This window comes from Balearica regulorum, chromosome 7 (assembly GCF_011004875.1).
Source record: "Balearica regulorum gibbericeps isolate bBalReg1 chromosome 7, bBalReg1.pri, whole genome shotgun sequence".
NCBI lineage: Eukaryota > Metazoa > Chordata > Aves > Gruiformes > Gruidae > Balearica > Balearica regulorum.
In genome coordinates, this window is record NC_046190.1 from 31,101,154 (window position 1) to 31,125,780 (window position 24,627).

Below are 24,627 nucleotides of genomic sequence, written 5' to 3' on the forward strand. Positions count from 1 at the left end.
TGCTGCCTTTTTTTACCCTCTGCAGTTCTCTTTGTTTAATATCTTGAAAATATTTGGGAGAACCCCCTAACCAAAATAATCTCCAGGGAACTGTTTATTCTTTCAGCGTAGCTGGATACCTGACAACAAAACCTCATTGTATTTTAGAAGACTTAAATGGAAAATACGTGACTTTTATCCAAAAGCTTTAGTGGATTTTATAGGCAATGGTTGCTTGGTCCAGGGCCTGATGAGGCACAGCCTGTGCTGTCCCACCGCTGCAGAGCTACCTTACACCTGGCTGGTGTCCCCGCTTCTGTGCAGGCACTCCTCGTGGGAAGGAGGCAGGAGAAGCGTGGTACGGCTGGCTCTGCTGCCTGGGCAGCCTCCTGGGGCTGCTGAGGCTTCCAGACAGGCAGTCTTCAGAGGTCTCTGGTTTGTGTCTGTGGGCCAGCCATAAAAGGAACCTAACAAACTGTCCTTGGGAGTTTTTTGTCTAATAAGGGAGCAGGATATTTTGGGTTGCTCACAACTGATTGTCTGGTCTCTTTCTTGAGAATTATTACTGAGGTCTGTGTCTGTGGGCAACATTTCCATTTAATTTCAGCAAGGAAGGTACCAGCTGAGGCATGGAAAGTTGCTAAACTGGAACTTGAACCAATCAATTGGCCTGTATTTCTCCCATTTCTGTGAAGTTCTTTTATACACACACATATACATATCAAATAGCTGCTCACCATTAGGCAGATTATGTACATATTAGGGGACACCTTTCTTTCCAAGAGTCTTTTTCTGTAATTCCCAGCTGTGGTAAGCAATACACAGAGATGGATGTTATTTTGTTATGATAAAATCACTGTTCTTAACACTAGTCTTTATTTTCTACTGCCTCTTATGAGATTTAAGGCTGTTGTTTTCAGGGGCTTTTTTTTTTTTTTTTCCCAGTAAGAGGTTCCTAAAAGATATGTCTTGTTTTATGCTAAAACCCTTCCTTCTTAGGATTTTGTTCAGGAAATCCTCGCAGTTAGGACAGGTCGATTGCAGCCCCTGAAGAGCAGTGAACAGCAGTTTCTTGACCACTCTGCCCTGCAGGCCCAGCCTCTGCTAGGCTGGTCTTGTGCTCCAGATGACCCAGCCATCAGCTGCTGAGGCACAAGGTCCTTGCAGCACTTGCCAACACATAACCTTATGTTTGCGTTTGCACTGGAACTCTTCAATCAGGTATTTAAATGGCCACCTCAGTGTCCTTATTTGTCACAGAATATTGAACCCTTCATTTAATATCTCCTTTCATGAGGAAGGACTCTACACAAACTTTAACACTACTTGAATCCCATTAAGAATTGCTGTGATGCCTAAAAATGTATGTCTTGTAACTTGCTATAGAGACAGTTCCTGTTGATTTGGTGCAACAGAAAGAAGGCATACTTCCATTGAAAATACTTTACCTCTTGCCATTTGTTCAGCCAAATGCTTCAGAAATAGCTATGGTGCTTGGGTTTACCTTTGCAAGCTTGAACATTTCCTGTTCAGAAATTACGAATTAGCTAAAGGCTCAGAATAAAATAAGGAGGTGTCAAATGTGATAAAAATATCTAGGGAGGCTGCTGTGTACATGCACTATGTGTTTGATTAGGGAACACTTTTTAAAGCATGGGAAGCAGAGAGGCTGTCATTCTTCCCTCTAATGGGATGCCTCAGAGATGGAGCTGTTAACTGCTCTAGAGATGGCACTGTGGATTTCCCTTTTGAAATAGTCTTGAGAAAAGATAATGCTGCTTCACCCAGATCCCTGGTGACATGAAGGGCTCAGGAGTGTGTGTCTGACTTACAGCCCCTCAAAGCTTTCTTATCCAGGGAAAATCTTCCCAGGAGTCTCCATAAAGATACTTGAAAAGAACAGGAGATCGCTGCTTCTCAGGGCCATAAGATCTCATAAAAAGGAAAAGCTTTGCAAAGGATTTTTTTTTGGTCATATACCCGCTAATGACTGAAATTGGTAAAAATCGCCAAACTATAGCCTATTACACAGCGAAGGAGGAGGACTTGGGTTACACAAAGTTTTTAGCTTGATATAAACCTTCTTTGTGTTTTGTATAATAGCTATGTGTCACTGTGAAGGACTCTAAAAGGGATTTTATCAAGAGAGATTTAGATGAACACTGAAAGGCAAGGTGATAGTAGCACTGACTTGTTTCACATGTAGTCTTTGTCATTTTAGCGATGTCAAAGTTTCTTATGCCTTGGATGTTTCAAAGAGGCAGATAGGTACATGTTAATGCATTGATTGTTCAGGATGGTTGTAAGTTTCAGGCTTGTCAAGCAGAGTTTAAAAATCTCAGTCTTTATTCGAAGTAGGAAAAAAAAGGCAATCACTTTCCAGTAAATCTGTATTTTCTTAAACAGAAACATTTTAGCTATTCTAGACCATTTTACTGTCTATCACTGTATAGATACTGATATGGTTGCTCCGTAATAATATAATCTTTCTGCTCTACTGACTTGTGAGGAGCATTGTGAGAATTAATTAACAAGTCCTGATAAGAATATTCAGCACACTCTTAGAGTATTTTATTCAGAGATATCTTGCCTTCACTACAAGAAGTTGAAGTGCTTTTCTTTTCTACATTTGCATTAGAATAAAAGGTCAGGAAACGGCATTGCAGCGTTTGATCTGAGGGATATGTTTTCAGATGGTGGAGGTGGGGTGGCTGGCTGCACCACTTAGGTAGAGAGTCTCTGAAATTGCTGTTTTGATTGCCTTTGGATGGGTTTGCACCAGAAATTTTCCCAGTGGAGCTTTCCCTTCCCTACTGGTGTCAGATTTTGAAAGAGAATTTGATGGCACACCTTCTAAGTGACCAAATTAAATAGGAAACTGGCACGGTCCTGTCCATGCTGCAATCACTTGGCTGCATAGTGAGAATGTTTTCAACTTTGTCTGGGGTTTTAGGCAAAACAATCAGTAATACTTAATTAGTTAACTAATCACAAAAATTAGCAGGACTTCAGTGCATGCAGATCACTTTTACTTAAAATAACTCTCAGCTTTCCTATAAACTATCCTTGATCTTACCAATTTTTTTCCTAGCTTTTCATCAGTTCCCCGTGGTCAACTACAATGTTTAGAAGGTCTTTCTTCATTGGAAAACTTACTAAGTGCCAGAGGAGGCAGGCTCTTGCCTGGAAGGAATTTATATGATATTGATAAAGGTCTATTATTTTGTAAATCTTGAGAGTGGCAATATCCTATCATTTGGTGAAAACTCCATACCCAAGTCCATCAAGCCCTTCAATTCTTTTCTATCACCTTTCCCAGTTCTTCTGGTTGTCCTTTTGTTTTACACTCATCCTCAGAGAGCTAAGTCAAGGCATGGTTTGGCCCTTGGCATCTACCTGTAATTTTCTAAAGGAAAATAAATGAAGACTGCGCCATTCCTATTTACCTTTTAGACTGATCTTCATTTGCTACATATCTTTGATAGCTGCCAGAATGCATTTCCAGCTTCCTCGAAGGTTGAGTTTATCTTTCTTCAGATCTCATTATGTTCTGCAACTTTACTGCCCTAGGAAGCAAAAATATATATTTCTTCATCATGCTATTTTTCCTCTACAAACATCATCTCTTCTACTTTCTCCCTTTTCTGAATATGTGGATAACAGCAGTTTTCCAGAACACTTCCTTTGTATTCTCTAAATCACTGCACCACAAACAAGTTCCCTTTTTGGATGTATTGATGTCTCTTTGGCCCCTCTTAGTCTTGTCATCACACATTCCTGCATCATGAAGTGCTTTCTTCAGGCTCATCTATTTCCTTCCCTACCACTCCAGACTTTACTTATTTTTCCTCTGATCTGTCCCTTTCCTTTTCCTTGTCTACCTTTACTTTTGGACCTCTTTTCTATTTCTTCTACCAGTGCAACCAGTGCAACTATCGTCATTAAATGTTTGTGATGTAGGATGTCTGTTGTCTTAGCACTTTCAGAAAGCTTACGTCAAAAGAAAAAGGAAGCAAAACTGCACATTGCTTAGAGGTGAGGGAGGCCAAAGTGGAGGGGTCCTTGTGCCAGAAGGAAGTCCTTGTGTTCCTCACTCAGGAGAAATCTGAGGACTTCACCAGAGTGGAAACACTTCCCCACACCTTTCTATTTTGCCCACATTCCTCTCAGACTGGATGTACATAAAAGTGTTTATGTACACTTATGCAGCAAGTCAAAGCAGGAGCCATTTAAACTGACGAGGTCTCAGAAGCATTGCATGTGCATCTTTCCTACAGCAGCCATGCTTTCAGATTTTATATACCCTGGAATGCATATTTGCTCCCTCTCTGTCTAGGCTGTATTTCCTATTTACAGTGGAAGAACTGATACATCTCATCCTTTAAGATTTATTTTTTCCCCCTCTGTGCATCAGCACAGCTGGAACTCTAAAGGATACACTTCAAATGAGTGCTGAATTCTTATGTTGTTTGCAGCAACAAACACTACAGTCACAAAAAAACTTCCATTATAGTCTCTCGCTTGGCTCTTGCCTCCCACCAGCTCCACGGATCCCCCTTTCATTTCTCCTATTCATCTCTAAATAGCATATGTTATCTGCACACACAATGGAGAGCCGAGCTTTTCAGAAATGTATGTAATAATAATCCATTCTGCATGCTATTCAGTGTGAGGTGGCGAGTACTTTGGGATCTGTCCTTCTGTAGGAAAATAATGACATTTCAAATGAACTTTATTTTGGAGAAGTAAGGTAGGACAGTGCCCTGTTTTCCAAAAGAGTAAGGGAAGTACTTCATGTTAACCTGGCTTTGTGGATTTTACAAGTAAACATGAAATGCTCAGTCATTCTCTTGGATCTAGGTGACTTGAATCTAGTATGTTGAATCAGAAAGAACAATGAGTGTTTGTTTTTATCTGGGATGTACAGTGGTGAATATCAAATCAGCACAGTGCTGTACATACAAAATCTGTCGGTCTCCAATTTGCTCATGAACTTGAGAAGGATAGAGAGATACGGGATTTTAGTCTTACTGAGATGAGTTCCCCTCTCTTAGTAAGTGTGGGGATTTCATGCACTATAGACAGCACGTTTTGGGCACAATTAGTAAGTGACAGGAGACTTCTGTGTATGTTGGTAGGGAAACAAGGAAAGCTTTAGTCTCACTTTATGTTCCTTCTATTTGTCTGTGCACATTTTTAAAAGTAGAACAAGTTTCCTTAGATAGGAGACCACAGTAGGCACAAATGGTCTCAGCTGCATATTTGGTAGTTGCTTGTTGATGAATTAACAGCAGTCCACTATGAAAACTGGATGTGCACAGTAGGCTGTGGTTCAATTTACCTAACCCAAAGGCTTTGGTTCTCTGTATGTGTGAGACAAGTTTCCAGCTTTATGTATTCCAGTGGCTTTGAAACAGCTAATTTGGGGGTCTTTGTTAGTCAAAATGAATGTTTAAAGGAATTGTACACGTGCAGATTAATTTTCTCAGTTTGGTTAAGGCTCTGGGGTCAGTTTGTCACCATTAAATGAGAGAGTTGTTTGCAAGATCTGGAAAATAACAAGTCCAGACACATGCAGTCATTGTCACGTAGCTGCATTATGATATGTGAAATTTCTACTGTGGTTTCTAGTTCTCTGAAGATTTGTGTTGTTTCTGCAGGGAACAGCTTATAGTACCCAGTCGATATAAAAGATCTGTGGGAAATTAGAGTCATTGGGAGAGACTTTTTTCCCTCCTCCTCTGGTTTGATTCTCCCTAGTCTTCTGTTTGAGAGGGAAAAATGTGTACCACATTGCCACTACTATAAAATAATTCCTGCTGCTAAGCTGTGCAAGTTTGGTGGAACACAGTAAGTAGCAGGAGGATTATGTTCTATATCTTGCTCTCCCTGAGCATGCTTCTTTGTGTGTCTGTCTTGTTTGTTTTTCTTTTTTTAAATTTTTAGTGTCTTCTGTTTGTAGTCTTTCTTTCTAGCAAAAAGAATTTACTCATATGATTTTTGATGAAGGCAGAGATAGGAGAAACATAATGAAAGTTTGTTTTCGAATACTTTTAATAGGCAGTGATCTCTAGCCTTTTTTTACAATTTAACTGAAATTCAAGATTTCTGAAATAGTATTTAAAAATATTAATGACACTAGTAGCAAGAAGGATTATCAAATAGGCAACTCCTTTAACCCCTGCCATTCTATTGGGTGCCTCCTTTGGGTTTCCATCAGAGGCTCAAGATTTGAGGCTCGGGGACAAAATGGAGTGACAGCTTCTGTCATTACATCTTTTGGAAATATGGGCCTTAAGTGACTGTGCATTCACTGGGTTTTTTGTAGGGTACACCGAAAATCCAAAATGCTGAATTTACCTCTTAAATTTAACTTTCTTCCATTGTTCTAATTAGAAACACAGGAATGCATAAAAATTCTGTGTAACATCAGAGTACATGGCTATCGAAAACCAGCTTGTGCTATTCATGTGAACTTTTCATTAGATCCTGGTAGATTTTGTACTTGGCAAAAGCTGGAGTTTCAGAGGGGAAGGAGAACATAGACAAATTTAGGGTGAAATGCAAGAAATTTTTCACATAAAGAAATGGAATTTAAAAGGTATTGCAACATTTCTTGCAGTGTCTTCACATAAAATATTATGAATTTTTGCCTTTGGAAATTATCTAGTTCAGGGATGAACCCTAACAGTTGTTTATGTAAAGCTATGGTTGGGAAGTCTCTACACCTTTTCCCATTTTTCTTACATCTCCAATCTTTCACAATTTTTTGCTCTAAAAATTCCCTAAATTAAAAGGAAATATTGTTGAAAGGATAAAAATGCCAAATATTTGCATTAACAGTAGGTCTTTAAGAAAAAAAAATTCTGCTTCAAAGAAGCATTGTTTTTTCCCAGTGTTTTGGTACTAGAGTGGATTTTAATTTTTTTTTTTTTTTTTTTTTTTTTTTTTTTAAACCTAGCTCCATCTGTAATTCTAAAAGGTGTAACTGGTAAATATTCATGGGTAAATGAAAAAGCTCAGCATATTTCTGTACATACAGACAGCATGGCATTCTAATATTCCCTTCAGGCAGGGAATACGTTGTGAGAAATCAAGTCTGCAAATTATCTGTAGTAAAAATGCATTATTTTTGGCAAAGCTACAAATGGGGTGCCTGTGTTGACGCATGTCCACAGTGTCATTAACCATGTTCCTTAATAACTATTAATTAGTTTCACTGGAGCTCTGGTTGTCCAGATTAATTGCAGTGGGAGGGTGAAGAGGAACTAAAACACTCCTTTATTTCAGTGCTGCTAAGAGTTGACTGTGTTTATTGACAGGAGGCTGCCTTTGGTCATTCTGTAACTGTTTGAGTGATGTTATTTACCTTGGATCTTTTTACCTGTCATTACTGAAATAACACCTATTAACAGTACCCAAAACTAGGATGGGAAGAAGAGCACTCTCCTCCTTTGCATGCCAGTATGCAGTTTCCAGGACTGTACACAGATAATGCGCAGGTAGTATTATGGGATTTTCCTGATTTTCCTTCATCCAAGTATGTTTTCAATCGGTACCTTTTATTGCAAACTTTGCAAACAAAATGAGGACAGAAAAGCAATGCAGTGTTGGCCAATGCCCTGATGAACAGAAAACAGGAAACTGCAGCAGGACAAGTCATAAGAATCTCTTCCTTTGCTCTTTGGACAAGTTTATCTTCCCATGGAATCATAAGGGAGCTCCCATTACACATCAATCTGCTCAAGGACAACTGTTTTGGTAGAGAATTGAATCTTCTTCATTTTACCAGTTTTAAGAACTAGAAACTTGTGATTTTTTTGTTTTGTTTTGTTTTGTTATAGTTCTTCAATAACTGTATCATATGATCATTTCTGTTGACCTAACTCAAAGAAGTACACTAGATGGATTAACCATAATTATTGTTTATACACAGCTTTGGTTGGGAAATTTCAGTATTTTCTCAAGCTTTATCTATTTCTAGTTATTATCAGTGTCTCTGTACAGGAATTAGCCATATTAAAAGTTACGCCATATTTTAAAGTTATTGCTGAAGAGCAGTTCCTTTTCTCTCATTTCAGAGCATTTCATTCTTTTACTGATTTCTGAATGGTTATTTCTGGTATCTTTGTTCTTCAAATTTCTTTGAGTTCTGTTAAAACTAGTACAGAAGACTCACCTGTTGTCACGCAGTCGCTGATGTCTGTGATATCAATGGTGTGAGTGGCTTGAAGAGGATATCACAGCATCTGAGTAGAAGAGAAAGACTTGCCTGTGACTCCTTGCTTGTCTACTGTATATTCCAAATACATCTTTTGCTTTTATATTGTAGTTGAACTTTGGATAAAATACAGTTTAGGCTCTTTTACTTAAGTCCACCCCCTATGAACCTCTCACATCCTTTCTATGAACAAGCACTTCCATGACCATTGGCTCTTCACCAAACACTCCATTGTTGATACACTGATGTGTTTTAAACAGACATTTATTAATTACTGATTGTTTTCTTAATTCTAGCTCTGTTTTTTGCTGATACAGTAGCATTAATTTGTCAAGAACACAACAGTCATAGCTTGTTTCTTGAGAAAAGCAATTTTAGTTATTAATTTTTTACGATGTTAAAGTGCTTGTATACTTTAAATTCTAACTTCCACATCACCATCAATCTATTGAAAATGCACTGTAAAGTTTGATGGTTTGTGTTGCTTACAGTTTTGTGGGGTTTTTTTTGGGTGGGATATTTTTTTTTTTTAACAATTTGGAAGGGTAGAACAGAACTGGTTGATATGATCATCTTGTAATTTATATAGTAATACTAGAACTGAGTTACAAACATAGGTATAAAACTGTCAGGTGCATTGGTTTAAATAAAGAAGTTACCATTTAATCTTAGACTACTGCAGATAAGAAGGAAACACTGTGTCATTCAGGTCGCTTTCTAATTAGGAAGCAGGTTGGCTGGACTTTGTGCAAATTGCAGGCTTCCAGCTGTAGTAAAGAGCTCCAAAGCTTTTAACCCAGTGATTTCTAATTCAGGTTTTTATACCACTTAAAATCCATACACTTGAAGAATTTTCGAGGTGGTATTAAGGAGACTAAATAAATGAAACTTGCAGAAATCCAGAGGGAATAGGAACTCCAGAATTAAAACAGTCTGTTTTTAATGGCATTTGCTGATTGCCTTTAGAAATTCTTGTTGTTTTCTGTGGTGTTTTGTTCTCCGCAGATTTTGTGTATTGACTGATCTTTTCAGAGGCAACCTGCTGGGAAGTGGAAAACTGCCAATTTTTTTCTATGCATTCACTGAGCTTGTTAGAGGTGGTTCAGAGTGGAAGCGGAGGAGGGAAGGCGATGTGGAGTGTGTTAATAAAATCAGCTGCACTCATATTGCTTCAGAATGTGTCCTTCCTATACAGTAAGAATTAAAGGATACCAGCTGTCTGTGACAGAGTGATATGTTGCATCATAAAGGCAATGGGCTTATTCATTGTGTTTTGGGAACTGCTGACAGTTGAAGTAAATGTGAAGCCTTCTGTATATGTAGCTAGAAAATTATCAACTGTGGTCATCATTAGAAAGTTGACTATCTGTCCTTGGCAGCAGCACAGTTGTATTTGTAATGTTTCTGTATTTAATTTGAAGGATGCTGAACTTGTTTTCTAATGTCTGTGTAGGGATAAAAACAAATATAAGAATAGTTATGTCTTCATGTTGCATTTCTTCTAGTTGTATTTAAAAATAGTGCCTCTTTTGTTCTAATGCAAAGCACTGTTAACACCTACTTTTCCTTTTCATGAAATAAGGCAGGTAATACTGTATTATTATAAAATGGATAAAAAATTTTATTCTCTTCAAATGGATTACTTCTGTGAGGAACAGAGCTCAGTTTGTATTGTGAGATTTAGGTTGCAACCTTCATTTATATATGACTTGCTCTTGCTCTTTTGCTTCATGATAGACTGATGAAATTTCAGCCAAATATGCAGTAGAACTGGTGTTAACGTGTTTTATTATAATAATTTTGCTCTTGTTCTTTCTCACTTTGAGTTTTTATTTATTTTTTCCCCTGGTATAGTCATTCTTTTAATATCAAACTATACATGTAACAAATGCAGGGTTGGTCCACTCTTGCAGCTGGATTTCACAGGCCAATAAGGAGTGAACGGCCTTTGCTGGGACTACACCCTCTCTGTATGAATGTGAAGCCAACTTAAAATTGATCTTATTTCTGAATAGTTGCTCTTTGTGATTTAAAAAATCAGAGTTGAAAACATTTGTTTATTGAAGAAGATGTAAAACTATCTGTTGAATTCATGTATTCACGTTGTCTAATACTTATGTGAAATGAAATAAGCCAAGAAAAAAACTCAGGCCTCAATTTTCCATTATTTACAAGGAAAAGATATCACAGGGTCTTAAAAGCAGATTGTCTCTACATGTAAGATTCAGAACTATTCTACTGCACCTTTTAGTTCAGATAGGATAAGACCTATTTTGTTCTCATTAGATTTATAATCCCAGAATTACTTTCAGCACAGATAGCTTAATGGAACAAAATTATACCTATATTAGATAATAAAGTAGATTTTTATAAAATTGAAGGTGTGAATATAACCAAACTTATACATATCACTCAGAGGCTTTTAAATTATCAATTAACTCTTGGCTTCAGTAATATAAAACAGATATTAAAATGTAGTTTAGTGATTAATCCTTGAGCTTTTCTCTGTTCTTATACAAGGTTTTTTTAGTAAAGTTGCAGTCCTAATTCTTCATACAAAACCAGCATACATCTGTTGCTCAGAGTAGGCAGGATACTGAAATTACAAACAGATAAATTTCTTCAGCCTTATGATAGACCTTTAAAGATTTTTGGTTGTAAGGCATGGGTATTATATGGTGTTAAGATTTAGCATCTTATTTTGTGAGGTGCTCATTATGGTATTGCAATTTCTTTAAATACTGATAGACAGTTGGAAACTGGAGAGGTGAACCCAATCTTCGATGTGTTATCCAACTACAAGGATGTTTTAGAGGACAGTTTTCTACATGCAGATTTGTGGTTCTGTTTGTGTCTGTGCCATTATGTTTTACTGCTGTAGGTCAGCACTAAAAAGGAGAAAGAGGCAAAGGTGAAAATTCTCTTCTACCATGGAAATATAATTGTGTGGTGGCCTTGTCTGGTTCTGTCTTATTCTGTGCAACTGTTATGAAGGGAGATGCATTATAGTATGCTAATGTGGAAGAGACCTAGTTTTTGCTCCAGTGGCACATAATGTCTCTAGGATGTCATTTAATCCCAACTGCTCCCACTCTGTAATTCTGTTGTAGCCACGATTGGTGGAGAAAAAGCTACTTGGCATACGGAGGTCTTACTGGGCAGCAAAAATATATGACCTATTGAAAGAACAGCTTGTGGGTGTATTGCTGTAAGAAAACAGAATTACTTCATGGCAGGAAAAAAACCAGAAATAATGTAGATCTATTTGGGTTATGCTTCAGTGTGGAGCATGAAACCATGTTACTTTGTCACTTGGAGGATGAGTCTCAGTGAGAGAACAGATGAAATTTAATATGTGCTGGCTTTTAACCAAATTTTAAAATACAATAGAAAATGGTAATTTTAACATTTTATTATACTGAAGGAAAACTCAGTCTTTGTAGTCTCACTAACTCACTTGTGTATGTTGTGTAGCTGATGTTAACTTTATCTTGAGGTATACCAATAAAGTCTACAGACATCCTAATGAACATTTAACCTGATGCTCAAAGCCATGTGTAACCTAATGCTTAAAATTGATGTTGAAATAATGCTGTTTTGGTTTTTTTTTTATAACTGATTGACTTGATATAGATTTTCTTATTACCAGAAGTGAGTTTTTTAATCTTATCTAGGATATTACTGGGAGATGCAATATGAATTTGGTGATGAAATTCATTAATATTTTGCTATCTACTATTAGGTTTAGTGTTGCTTATATGTTATAAGCCAGCTGAAACAATACTTTTATGTTTAGTGGTGTTGTGAGTATATGCGAGTCCAAAGGTGTCATTTTGCAAACAGTGTTTCCTCCGCACTGGGACCATTTGTGCTGTGTTAAGACTTTACACGTTCTTGTTGAAGGTAAGAGGTGTTTAAAGAAGAGTTTGTCTTTTCTCCAAAATTATATGAGTGTAGTGATTTTTAAAATGGGAAACAAAATCCTGATATCTTTCCCATTTTGCAATCTTTATGTGAATTTTTCGACATCTTCCTTGAATTACTTGCATTGCTGGAAAGCCTGTGTCGCAACTGAAGGATGCAACTAGATAAGGAGTTGTGAGAGGGAGAGTTGTTGTCACTGTTCTAATTCTTGGAGGTCTGTGATTTTACTCTTTTTAGCTTTGTCATAGTCCAAACTGTTTTGTCTGGCACTGTTTAGATATGTCCAAATCACTTTGCAGAATGCAATATCTGGAGAATATTTAACCTTTGTTCTTTTATACCCTTCACAGGTGTAAGCTGGCTGGAAGATCTCATATGAATGTAATGTAAGGCTTTATGACTGTAGCTCTACTGTGATTACCTTTATAAAAGAGGAGTTACAAGCCCCTAAGTTCTACTGAATTCCCTTGTTAACAGCCCCCATATAGTACAAAGCTTATTATACCTAAGGGAAAAATAATATAAATGATATTGTAGTATGCCATTAACAGGAGGGTGACAGTTTTACTTGCACTATTACATTCAGGTTAAAATCCTGGAGAGCAAAATATTTCATGTGCACCTGACTATAATTAACCCCTTATGTCTTTCTTGTGTAGTCATGTCCTTTAACAAAGCTTCTTTTGCAGCGGCTCAGTAACACAGCATGCGCTCCAACACATGCAAAGACCACTTCAGTGATTCCCTTCTGCTAGAGGCTGGTTATACCGTAGAGCAACTTGCAAGATTAATTAGTCACTCTCTGAATTTCTTACTGCTGTTGCAAATTTTAAACACTAAAACAGTAGACAATTCTGCATTCCCAGAGTCTGTAACCACCTTCTGCTTTGAATTCTTTATTTCTATGTAAGTACTTATTGCTGGTTGCTTGGTTTGTTCAGTACAGCACGGGCACATACAGGACAATAAATGCTGTTTTTCAGGAGAAAGGAGAATGCTGGTAAAGTTGGATGAAATTGAACATTAGTCATATAGTAATTGGCATAGAGTTTGTGCGCTGGTTATAGTTCAGATCCACAGCAGTTAGCTGTAGCATCAAGCTGTGTCCTGCACTGGTCTAATGTTGAGAAGGAGGGTATGTCCTCTCATCCTTCCATCAACTTCCTGGACTCTTACTGGTGATGGGCTGCAGAAAGGTAACCTTGCACGGATGGTCCTGTCAAGACTAGTGCTTAAAAAAGGCATGTGGCTGGATACTTTGCTGTTTCCACTAGGCTGGTTTTTTGAACATTGTAAACCAAAGATCCTGTCTGGATCTGATACGTCACTCACTTGTTACCGTTAACCAGGAGAGTTTGAAATCTAGAATAGTAAGTATTCTTACTGGATTTAAGGCAAAAGGAGAATAAAGGTTTGTGACTCAGCACCTTGCAGTTTATATTGTTGGAAGTGAAATTGCTTGAATAATCTTTTAACTGCAGAGCAATTGCTTAGCTCAAATGTTGAGTACCTGCATGGTGACTGATTAACAAACATCCATTGTAAGTCTCAGTGCACTGTCAAATATACTAGATACTTTTGAAGTCAAAGTTGGTGTTAAGAAAGGTAAGATTATTGAATTGGAAGAGGAGAACAAAGAAAAATAAGTGAACTGGCTAAATAAGAAACAAGGTTTACTGTTCTTTCCAACTTACTTCATAGAACCATAAAATGCATGCTCATATTACCATCTACAGTAGTAAAATACTTCCCTGAATGCTGTTTGCATATTTTTCTTGCATGTTGTGTACCATCCTGTAGATTAGATATGTAAGTAAATTTGTTTTCTTTAAGATTTGCATTTGCTATAGACTTGTGCACCCATATTTGCTGAATCGAATCTGGAGTAGACATTGATTAATGGAACAGTTGCAAGAGCAACACAAAAATCACAATGATATTTTGAGAAATTTATTTCTATATTGTTTTCCAGTGTTGGAAACTTGTATATGTCATGTGCATTTGAACTGGAAAGTCAAAATATTAATGCATGGTTGGATTAAAAAAGTAAGTAAGGAACAGGATATAGTAAGAATAATTCAAATTATTTCTATTTAAGATTTTTTAAAAATTGTTTAAGAAACTCTATCCACTATGAAAACTAATTGCATCTACGTGTGTTTTTTTCCTGTTGATGTTAATATTAGTTTTCTGCTCTCTCCTCTACTTCATTTTGAAATTAAGGGAAATGGCCAGAATAAAAAGATGTTCACAAATCAGAGGCATCATTGAAGGAGCTGGTAAAGCATAGCTGTACTCTGGAACCATATTTACTTGTCAGCTGTTCAGATGCTCCTGGTCAGCAGAGTCTAGACAAAATCTAAAACTATTTTGTGACTAGTGTGTCTAGATCAAGTGAGATACTAACCCTCCCTTCAGCAGAAGCAGTAGTATGATAAATATGCGTGGGATATTCCAGGACTTGTAATCTTTTTTCAGTCTGAAAGATTAAATCTTGTGTGGGCAATAGTGTTCTTTATTTAAACAGCAATTACTACAGCCTCTGCCATCAACTTTAGTCAAAAGGAATAGTTGATTCTTTTCCTCCTGGTGTGAATCTAGCTATTGAGAATGATATTTTCTGAATTTTCATAACACAAATTCTGAATGGCTTCATCATTAAGCTTAAAAAATTATAACTGCACCTCAGCTGCCTAAAAAAGGTCAGACACTTGGATCACATATTTCCTTTCATCTCTTTCTCAGTCATTTCACAAAACCATATCCTGCCAAACAGAGTGCTAAATAAGATGGCTGCAGCAGGTGTCCTTGCTGCAATGAGAGACATGACCATATTTCAAAATTCAGGTTTTCGGTCATCTCCAGCCTGAAGGGTGATTACATCTCATAATCATTGAAGATGTGTAAACAGTATGTACCCATCACTTGTTCATGTCTTGTATGTGAAAAACCTAATCTCTTCTTGCTTGTGCAGTATTTATCCATGAGAATAGATTTGCTTCTTAAAAAAAATTTGCTTATACCATATGACATCTGAATTGGACTGAACATTTAAAAGTGTGTAAAAAAAAAATCAGGGCAAAACAAACTTGTGAAATATATGTTCTTTTTGTATGCTGTGAATTGCTGCATGGTTGATGATGTTGTAAGGAGTTAGGGATGTCAGAGGGGAGTTCCTTGTTTTGCTGGTGAAGTGTTCTTGTGCATTGTGTAACTGTATTTTCATTATGTTTGTGCTCCTATTTTATTTTACATAATTTGATGGTCACTTTTATGAAGTTCTATGAAGAAAATTAAGTCAATGCTCTTAGAATAAATTTTAAAGATAGTATGAAATTAAAATTAGAATTAATATCTTGTGAGTTTGTACGGGAAAGGAGTGATGAAAATATAGTTTTCTCTCCTTGGGTGGTCCCTTTAGATACAGAAGTGCAGAGGAGTTTGTAACAGAACCAGATTCCTATTAAGTTCAGATTAACATTTCTGCACAGTTTCAATGCCACAAATATTTTTTCTTCTCCAATATTTAATACAAAATATTTACATTAAGTTTTTTGTTTGGTTTTAATAAAGGAAGTTATAGTTAATGGATAATTGAGTAAACAGACTTTCCCATTTTGCTGTCACTTCCACTTGTGTACCTTTCTAATTATTTAGCAGACTGTTCTTCTAATATACTGTCTGTATTTTTTCCCAAAGAGCAGCAGTTTTTAGTTTTCTTTTTGTAACTCTACTGCTAGCATCACTGTCTGTGAAACGTGACTATACGCACCTGTAATCACCTGCAATGAAACTGGAAAATCAAATTTAGCTCATAAAGTATTCATGTGAGTCACCCGCCTAGTGATGCTTCTGATGTTCTCTGGAGTTCTCAGAGGGAAGTGAGAAATGTTTCTACTACTGCCACTTAGTGATCCTACAGTCTCTGCCTCTCTGCTTCTATTGCCACAGAGGGAGGAATGTTTCAGGTAAAGCCCTGGCTAACCAAACCTGAGCTAGGAGGTGGGTGTTCCCTTTCGAGTGAATTTCTCTTTTTCTTTTGCTTGTTTTCTGGTAAGTTATAGGAGATTAGTTTACCTTCGGAAAGGTCCACAATGTGTATTGCCACATCAGTAAAAAGCCACAAATTCTACTACATAGTCAAACCTATTGACTTTGGTGAAGTGTGTTGAACAATTTGAAGAAAACTAGCATTTCTTGCAAAGTAAAGGATACATATCACGTGATTTGCTTGTAAACTTAGCTGGAAATCTGAAATGCCAGCTTCTGGCTGCAGTCTGTTGGCACAGCAGGTTACGAAGGTTCTCAACCCTGTTCACGTGCAAACTTAGGTGGGAATGCTTTCATTAAGACTTGCAAGATTATAATAGGAAAATCTTTCTTTTTCTCATAAATGGAGTAGAACAGTATTTTGCAAGATAAGATTTACAACATAATCTGCTCAGATGATGAAGGTATGAAACTGAAGGATTAGTTTGGTCACCATCCAAGAAATACACTACATTGGAAGAATCTAAGTGGTGTGGTATGTTCATGAAACATGTAAAATGGTTTCTGTAATCTTCTGGTTAACAGGCATGACAGGTGCAGTATGTTCTAGTTGCTCAGAATTACACTATTTGAGTTTCTCTTTCTTGTTTTATTACTATCAGATGTCAAGCCTCTAAATGCATTCATGCATCTAGTGATAATAAAACATGAAAATGTCCATGTTTGTTGTTTTTCACATGTATGCACATCATCTTGGCTTTGATTGCAATAAAACTCTGAGACAGCCAACTACTGTCTGTTCATTTGTGGATGGGATACCTCATGCAATGTAACAGTTCTGGAAGTAAGCATTGCATATATGCAAAACGTTTATTTTTTCTGACATGATACTTACTGTGGAAGTTTAAAACATTTACTCCTGCCCCCCCCCCCCTTTTTTTTTTCATTTTTTGGGGGGAATTATCTAAAAACAAATTATTGCAGGGCTTATTATACCTTTTGCAGATACTGAATCATTATTAGATGCATTTAAGTGATTGATACAGTTTTAATTTCTGCTAAGCTTTTAATAGTTTTTCATCAGCACTGTCCATTTTCTTCTGAACAGAGGGGTATCTGGATTACAAAAGAATTGTCAAACACTGTCATAAAAAAGGGGAAGGGCTACCTGTGACAATATTAGGTGCTGTAATGAAAAGCAGACAGTATTTTACTGGTGTCTGATTGTTCAGTTACAATACTAGTTTTCATGACAGTTACAGTATAGTGCCAAATCTTGTAGAAGTGAATTGAAAGTGGGTTTTTTTGACAGACTAAATAGATTAACAGAATCTATACTCCATAAGCCTGGATTCCATTAAATTAAATGTTTAGTTTATTCAAGAATAACTATTTTCTTTATGCTCTAGAGAGGCTGAAAACAAGATAAAAAATCTGGTGGGATTTCCTGTGTTCACTGACATGGAGGTGAAGGGAGTCCCTCTAAATGAACTAAAGTTCTTTGGAATAACACATTGTTAATGATCAAAACTATGTAAGATCAAGCCTGCAAAAGATTGGCTTTCTGTAATAAAAAAGGTGTCAAGCTACTTAGCTGGAGCTAAGAGAATTAAATTCATTAAAGGCAGTGAAATCATGTCTCCAGTGAGTACAAGCATCCACTGATCAATATAGCACATTAGAAAGTACCGGGGAAGGATCTGTTCAGAATGCTAATGGTGTGCAGCCCGCTAGAAACAACCACGGCTAGCTGGGGAGCTGGTTCATGCTTCCTCATGTGCCTGGTGCAGCTCATGGCCAGAGAGCCAAGGGGCTGAGCCTTCTTTAACTGCTTCAAAACTGTGTGGAAGGGATAGCATGATGGTGCCAATAAGTGCATTGTTAGTCCTGGGTTCATTGTTGCAGTGTGGCCCTTTTCCAAGTGGGAAAATGCCTTTGTCTAAGTGAGACTTGGAGAATTTTGTCTGTACGGCCTCAGTTAGATGTAAGGCACAATTGCCTTGAGTGGTCAGCTGGTGCTGTCAGCCCAAGGAACCAAGGCTTATACCAGGTCTTCTATAGTTTTACATTTAGTTTATAAAAGCTTTCAGGAATAATTTACTGAAAAACCTTTCTTGACTGCTTTGTCTAAGACTATCTGAAGCCTGATAGCCTGTGTGTGATAGGGAGGTATGTGTGACAGTTGAATTATGCAGCTGGAGATTTTCTGCTGTTTTCATACAGTGCAGTAGAATCTGATTATTAAACTGATTATGCAAAATGCTGCTACTACTGAGCAGCCCCTCACAGTGAAAGAAATACCCCAATTTATGAAGTGAATCAGAACCCTTGAAAGGGACATGGAGTAAACTAAGGGAATGATCTTGTAGGAAGTTCTTGCCTGAAAAAGATCTGTCAGCCATAAACCTTGCACCAAGCCTGTCAACCATATTACAAAAGTCTGAAATGAAAAAGAACAATGTTAATAGTGAAAGTTAGAGACAAGAGTTATGCAGTTTTTTTATTGTCTATGTAGTGAACAGGCTTAGAGGCTTCAGTATCATCAGAAAGCTTTACATGACAATTAGGTGCTCAATTGTAATAATTTTAAGTAAATTAACAAATAAGATGACAATGGAAATGACAATAAATCTGAAAATTCTAGCAAAGATAAGCAACAGGAGGATTTTGTATTTGGCATTTTTCTGTTGGAGTAACTGGCAGGGTGTTTGTTATTTTTGCCCAAGGTAGATGGGAGGAGGAACAAGATTTTTTTGCCTGGGTGATGACTGCTCTGGTTCTTAAAGAGCCCGAGGCTCACATGGGAGTGTGCCAGTTCAATTGTTCTGACCAAATACAAATTAAAGAATTATCATCACTGTACTTTTATTGTTCCTGTAGCTAGAGATAAGTACAATAGTCTCTCTTATACTACAATAGTCTCTCTTACTTTTAGATCAGTCAACTGTACAGAATGGTGCTTGTTTTAAATTGCTCAAGTTCAGGGACTCTTCAGAAGTGTGTTGGTACTTGCTCTCTAAATATTTCAACATTTCACTTACATGTGAAGTAATTTTTAAAGAACTTGCCAGTTTCTTTCAGGGTGCAATAAGAAAAATAATAGTCATGAATTACTAGAAGTATTATTTAAATGCAGGTCTGGAAGGCAGAAACTTGTGACATTTAATCCCCGTACTAAAACTAATCCTTCTGTGGCATTTACTTCTCCTAAGATTCTCCTAATCTTATTACTACAAAATTATTTTTATTACTAACTGTCAGGCACCTATCTTCAGGCTTTAGCAGTTAATCCCCATGCCTCGTTGGACCCATTGGTACAGATGGGGGGGTGCTGCTTTTCTGCATTCCACCATGAACATGCTGTGATTGTTGTAACTCAGACTCAGGAAAAACCCTAAAGTCTTCGGTCCATTGTGTTTGTGACTTGAGCTATACACATGCACACATTAACTTTAACTGGACGTACATGTTTTATCCTGGGTAAGGATTATTTGGGAGGAGAATGGAAGGGGCTAAATCAAATTTACTTTTAGTGCCAACCAAATGCTAGTTCTAATATATCCTCGCAGTGATCAACAAAGAGTTATCCCAGATTTATTCTTTTAAAACTATTTGTGAGGTTAAATGACCAATTGGTTCAAGAGACTTGTTGCCTTTATCAGACTATTGCTTAGGAATGGACTGTTGCGATAAATGCTGTTAATTAAATACAAATCCTTTTCTTGATTGTGCAGAAACAGCCTCCTTACTGGTCCCTCTCCTAATCTTGTTATAACAGTCCCCTGATAGGTCTCATTAGGTTGTCTTGTTAGCTGATACAGAGTCTCTTTTGCAGCAGAACAGACAGAAAAGTTAATCTTAGTCAGTTGTAATGTGTCTCAACTGCTAAAGGGTTTTTTCCTCTTACTTTATTCACTTTTGTTTACTCTCATCATCTAGTTCCTTTTGTTCTGTTGCCTAAAACAATAGACGTGTGTGAAACCAGTAATTTATTTACTTTGATTAATTTTCATTTAATCTGTCCTGGTTTATTTAATTTAATTACTTTTAAATCATTAACTTTAACCGAACAACATGAGGGGGAGAGAAAAGCCCTGAGCGTCTTGTACAGTGTGAATGGGTCAAGCCATGAGCTAGTTCCTGATTTGTTGTACTAAAGGAACTTCTTTAGACATAGAGTTTTAATCAAGAATACCCTCTATTTGTCAGGAGAATTTATGGAAATATTGTCACCCATAATTGCATATGTGGGATCTTCTCAGTTTCTTTCTTTGTGATTTTCTGAGAAAGTCATCTGCAGAGCTGACTCTCAGTAATTTGAGAGATCCAGAAGACCAAGGCCTCTTGAAAAATTACTCTTTGTACAAATGAACACTTGAATAAAGTAATTTCAGTATTTGGAGTTGTCCATGATTGTGCTAGCTGAATAGCCCATGGAAGGTGAATTTAAGTAGAAGTAGCAAGTTTTGTGGTAACAACACAGTTGGCAGTGTTGTTAACAGGAGACTTAGGAATTCCTAAGCATCAAGAACTCAAGATTATTTGCTCTGGTACCTATCAAACTCTTAAGACTTGCTGCTGAACTGTTGCTTAGGTACCGATATTTGTGTGTAATATTTCTTCAAAGAGGTGTGGCTGGCCTCCGAGATTTTAAATTGACAGATACGGTGAGGTGCAAAATTAGAGAAGAAACTAGTAAAAACCACGGGGAGAGTCAGATTGTTGACTGAATGCAGTCATCTGGCATTACTTGGCTCATTTTTCCTGCTGTTTCTTACAATGATACACCATGTGAACTATTTTTGTGTGGGCAAAGTTCTCCTATATTTTATATAATGATTTAAATATATTTTTATATATTTAATATAAATATATATAAACCAGAATAATTTTCTTAGAGTTTAATAATATACTAAAGCTAATGATTTGATTTTTTTTTTAAAGTCATTGATTGTTGAAATTGAGGCCTTATTGAAAAAGCTCACCTTCACTTTTTGTGAAGGATATCTGGTATATTGGCTACCTAATGTCCCACTGGAGACCAGTAGTTTGAGTTTTGACCTTGCAGAATGATCACATCACCCTTCAGGTAACAAGGACCTCATGTTCTCCTGTGTCTCAAAAATCATGGTAGTGAAGGTGCCTGCTGCTGAGCTCTTTTTGCTCAGGTACTATCTGCTTTTACTTCTTCCAATGTATGCCTTTGCTTTTGAGCCTTAACTTGGTTAAAAATTCTGAGGAGTCAGAGTCTGGGGATTTTCCTCTTCCTTCTCAGAAATCTTTTGATGAAGTGAATGTATCCTAAGAGGCTGATGTCAAGCTAAATTGATCTTATCCACAAAAGACAGACACCAGTGTGGAGTGCAGCGTCAGGTGCACAACCCATCTGTCCTGGCTTCCAAATCTCTTCCTTTTTCAAGTGTAATTTTATTCTCTTGTCTTTCATGTCCATATTATGTACATGACAAATCCCCAGCTATAACTGGCTCTCCGAGGAAGAATATAGGTGGAAAAAATGATGGCACTCTTTAGGCAACACTGCACGTTCACATTTTCTATTCATTCTTGCACGGACACAGTTTTATTCCATTTGGAGCTGCTGCTCTAAGGTTTCTACTACAGCATTTGTAAATACATACGTGATACTGGCTCACTGTTCAAAGAGGGAAGGATGAGAGTATCCTTGGAGAACAGTGTTGGGAGTCTTTGCCAAGTAGCTGTATGTTTTAAGGAGCAAAGGATGATTGCTTGGCAGATGAAAAGTGGGTGGGCTGATTCAAGTGTGGGTGCTGGCATGAAAGAAGAAATAAAACTGAGAATAAGTACAGGAAACAAGTGTGCGGGTAGGCGGGACAAGGGAACCGTTTACTCAGCAACCTAATAGCCTTTTCAACTCCAGCATATCAGAATCACAATGATCTTGGTGATTTTCACTTAACTGGTCAACAACCACGAGTTTACTGTCCAAGCCTTTTTAAAATTCAAAATGTGTATGGCTTTGATGAAACTTGAGGCATGTTAAAAGACATATCTGGCTACACTGGACAAAGTTTTAGCATGAATTATCATGTACAGTTTAATTTGAATTAAGAGTGTACATACAAGTGTTTTGTGGGTATGACTAAGTGGTCAGCTATTCTTATTTCCGCTAAATCTGAGTTCAGACCAGGCCTAAATATCAGCTGGCTTCTAGAATATGTGGTTACGTTTTAATCTTCTAACAATTGTTGTTTTCTGGATAAAGATTTTTGTTGATGTTGTTCAGGCTTTACGCATGAGTAAAAAGAATGGTAAATTCTTCCTTGGGGCAAATACATTGTCTCTTTTTAGCATATCTAGTTTTCAGAGACCCAAGTTCAGCAATATATTGTACAAAAGAGCACCTGAGGAAATGTGCTTGAACAATAAAGAGAGCTGGTAAAGCTGCTTTTTTTGTGTAGTGTAATAAGAACAAAAGGCATGACTGATTACTTATTTTTTTGTCCCAAGGGACGAAAAGTCTGTGAGTCTTCAAAGACATCAGGATACACCTGAACAACAGCCATTCCAAATTTTGCCTTGTATAATGTTGGTAGCATGGGCTTGTAGTATGAAAATGGCTCTCACTTCCTTGGTGAGCAGAGCCCTGCAGATATTCTGGCTATGAGCATATGATGAATTATTCTATGGGAAATAACAAATGTTTTCCTCAAGCCCATATTGGATTTTTAACATGCATCTGCTACTTTACCAACAGCCTCCCACATGCTGCCACAAAATCATAACTTGCACATTTTGGTCTTGGAAGCAAATGTTTCCTATAGGCCTTGACTTCTACCTCAGCATCCCCAAGGATGGTTATAAAATGTTTGCATAATTAATTTTTTTATGGGATACAGCTTTTGTTTATTTAAGTGATACTGAATGCAGTAATATCCAGGTGTCCTAAACTCCCACCAATGGTAATGATGGAAAATTCACAAGTATTATAGGCTGAATCTTTGAGAAAAGATTGTCACTTGCAGAAATACAGTGAGCAGCCCCTGCTGCTACTAAAACTACTTGCATGAAGACTGAGCATCTGACCACCTGTGGCTCCTGAGAGCTGGAGAGTGTTTGGCATCTCTTCTAGACACAGGCAGGAAAAAATCCTTCATCTCACCTTGCAAAAGTTCAGTCATTAAATCAAATGGTACTTTCACAGTTAGCTAAGCCCCCATAAAATGTGAGTGGCTAAGCTTTTAAAAACCAGTTCTTTCAGTTTTTAAGACCTGTAGGTTAGGAACAGAATAGAACCATAAGTTTAGTAATTGATAGATACACCACATTTTAAACAAGAAACACTTGAAAATCTATCCCCCCTTTGCTTGCCTAATTAAGTACTGAGTTCTGCACCTCATCCTGTCATTATAAGTGACAATGTCAGCAATGAAAGAAGATAAAAAAAACTGTTTACACTTTTCAGTCATTGCCAAAGAGACATTAAAGAGCTAACCCAAATTTCTTTTGCAAGCTTATGAGCGCAGTGGCAAAGTACTAAATGACGCAATGCAGAGCCAGGCCTTCCAGTGACTTCTAGACCAGATTCTCATGTCTGAGCCTGACCTAACTCTGTCTGAATGCAATCCTAATATCCTCTAATTTTGTGGGAGTATTTTTATGATTTACCTCAGAAGTATTATTGCCAATTACAGGGGGAGTAGCTTTAAGCTGTCGGTGTCTGTTGTGTGAAGCCAGACAACTACATTGGCTTCCACAGTTATCCAGAACTTAAATGATTACAGCAAAGATTGGAGTCTGGCTGTACAACCCGCAGTGCAGTAAAAGAGGTTAAAGTATAATGGCTAAAGGAGAAATGTGTTGGTTCTTCAGCTATCAGTGATGAATAAGTCCAGAGACTTTTACTGCCTGGTTAATAAAAATGCTTCCATTTCGGGAAGGAGAGGGATTCATATTCTAAATGTTTTTAATCTAAGGGCTGAGAAGTTGTCTGACCTGGTCCTACACTTGCAAGCATTTTAAAAATAAGATAAAAACATGCTAAGTAACATGAAATTTCAAAGAAGGGTAGGAAGAAATATTTACATTAGTGGATAGGTTTTTTACTTTTTTTATCACTTTTTGGTTGTTGTTGAGTTTATTACCCCATGGATCTATTTAATTTTTTTCTTGCAATTTTATTATTTCTTGGTTGTTTTTCTGTAAATTTTAGAGTGTTGCATTTACATAATGAGCATAATTACATCTAATTATATGTCATCTCTCCTCTGAAACTTGTAATTACAGAATTATGATGTATAATGACATCCATGTTAAATTTAGTGGGGGAAAATATAGAGAAAGACCATAGCAAATTCATTTAGAAAATGAAAACCTTCCCAAACAGAAATAACTGAATTCAATCCATTGGATAAGTTCTTATTTCAATAGTATTCACTTGTTTGTTTGTTTTTCCCTGGGAAAATTTTGTTCAGTTTCTTTTGTCAGATAGCATTTAACTTTCTCAGATTCAGAGGCTAAATTTTAGGATTTTT

The 24,627-nt window shown here is 37.0% G+C and overlaps 1 protein-coding gene across 4 annotated transcripts in view; it reads left to right on the forward strand.

Annotated features, from left to right (window-relative positions):
- Window positions 1–24,627, forward strand: part of GRID1 (glutamate ionotropic receptor delta type subunit 1) — a 533,234-nt gene that overhangs the window by 21,256 nt on the left and 487,351 nt on the right. The gene's annotated exons all lie outside the window — the stretch shown is intronic.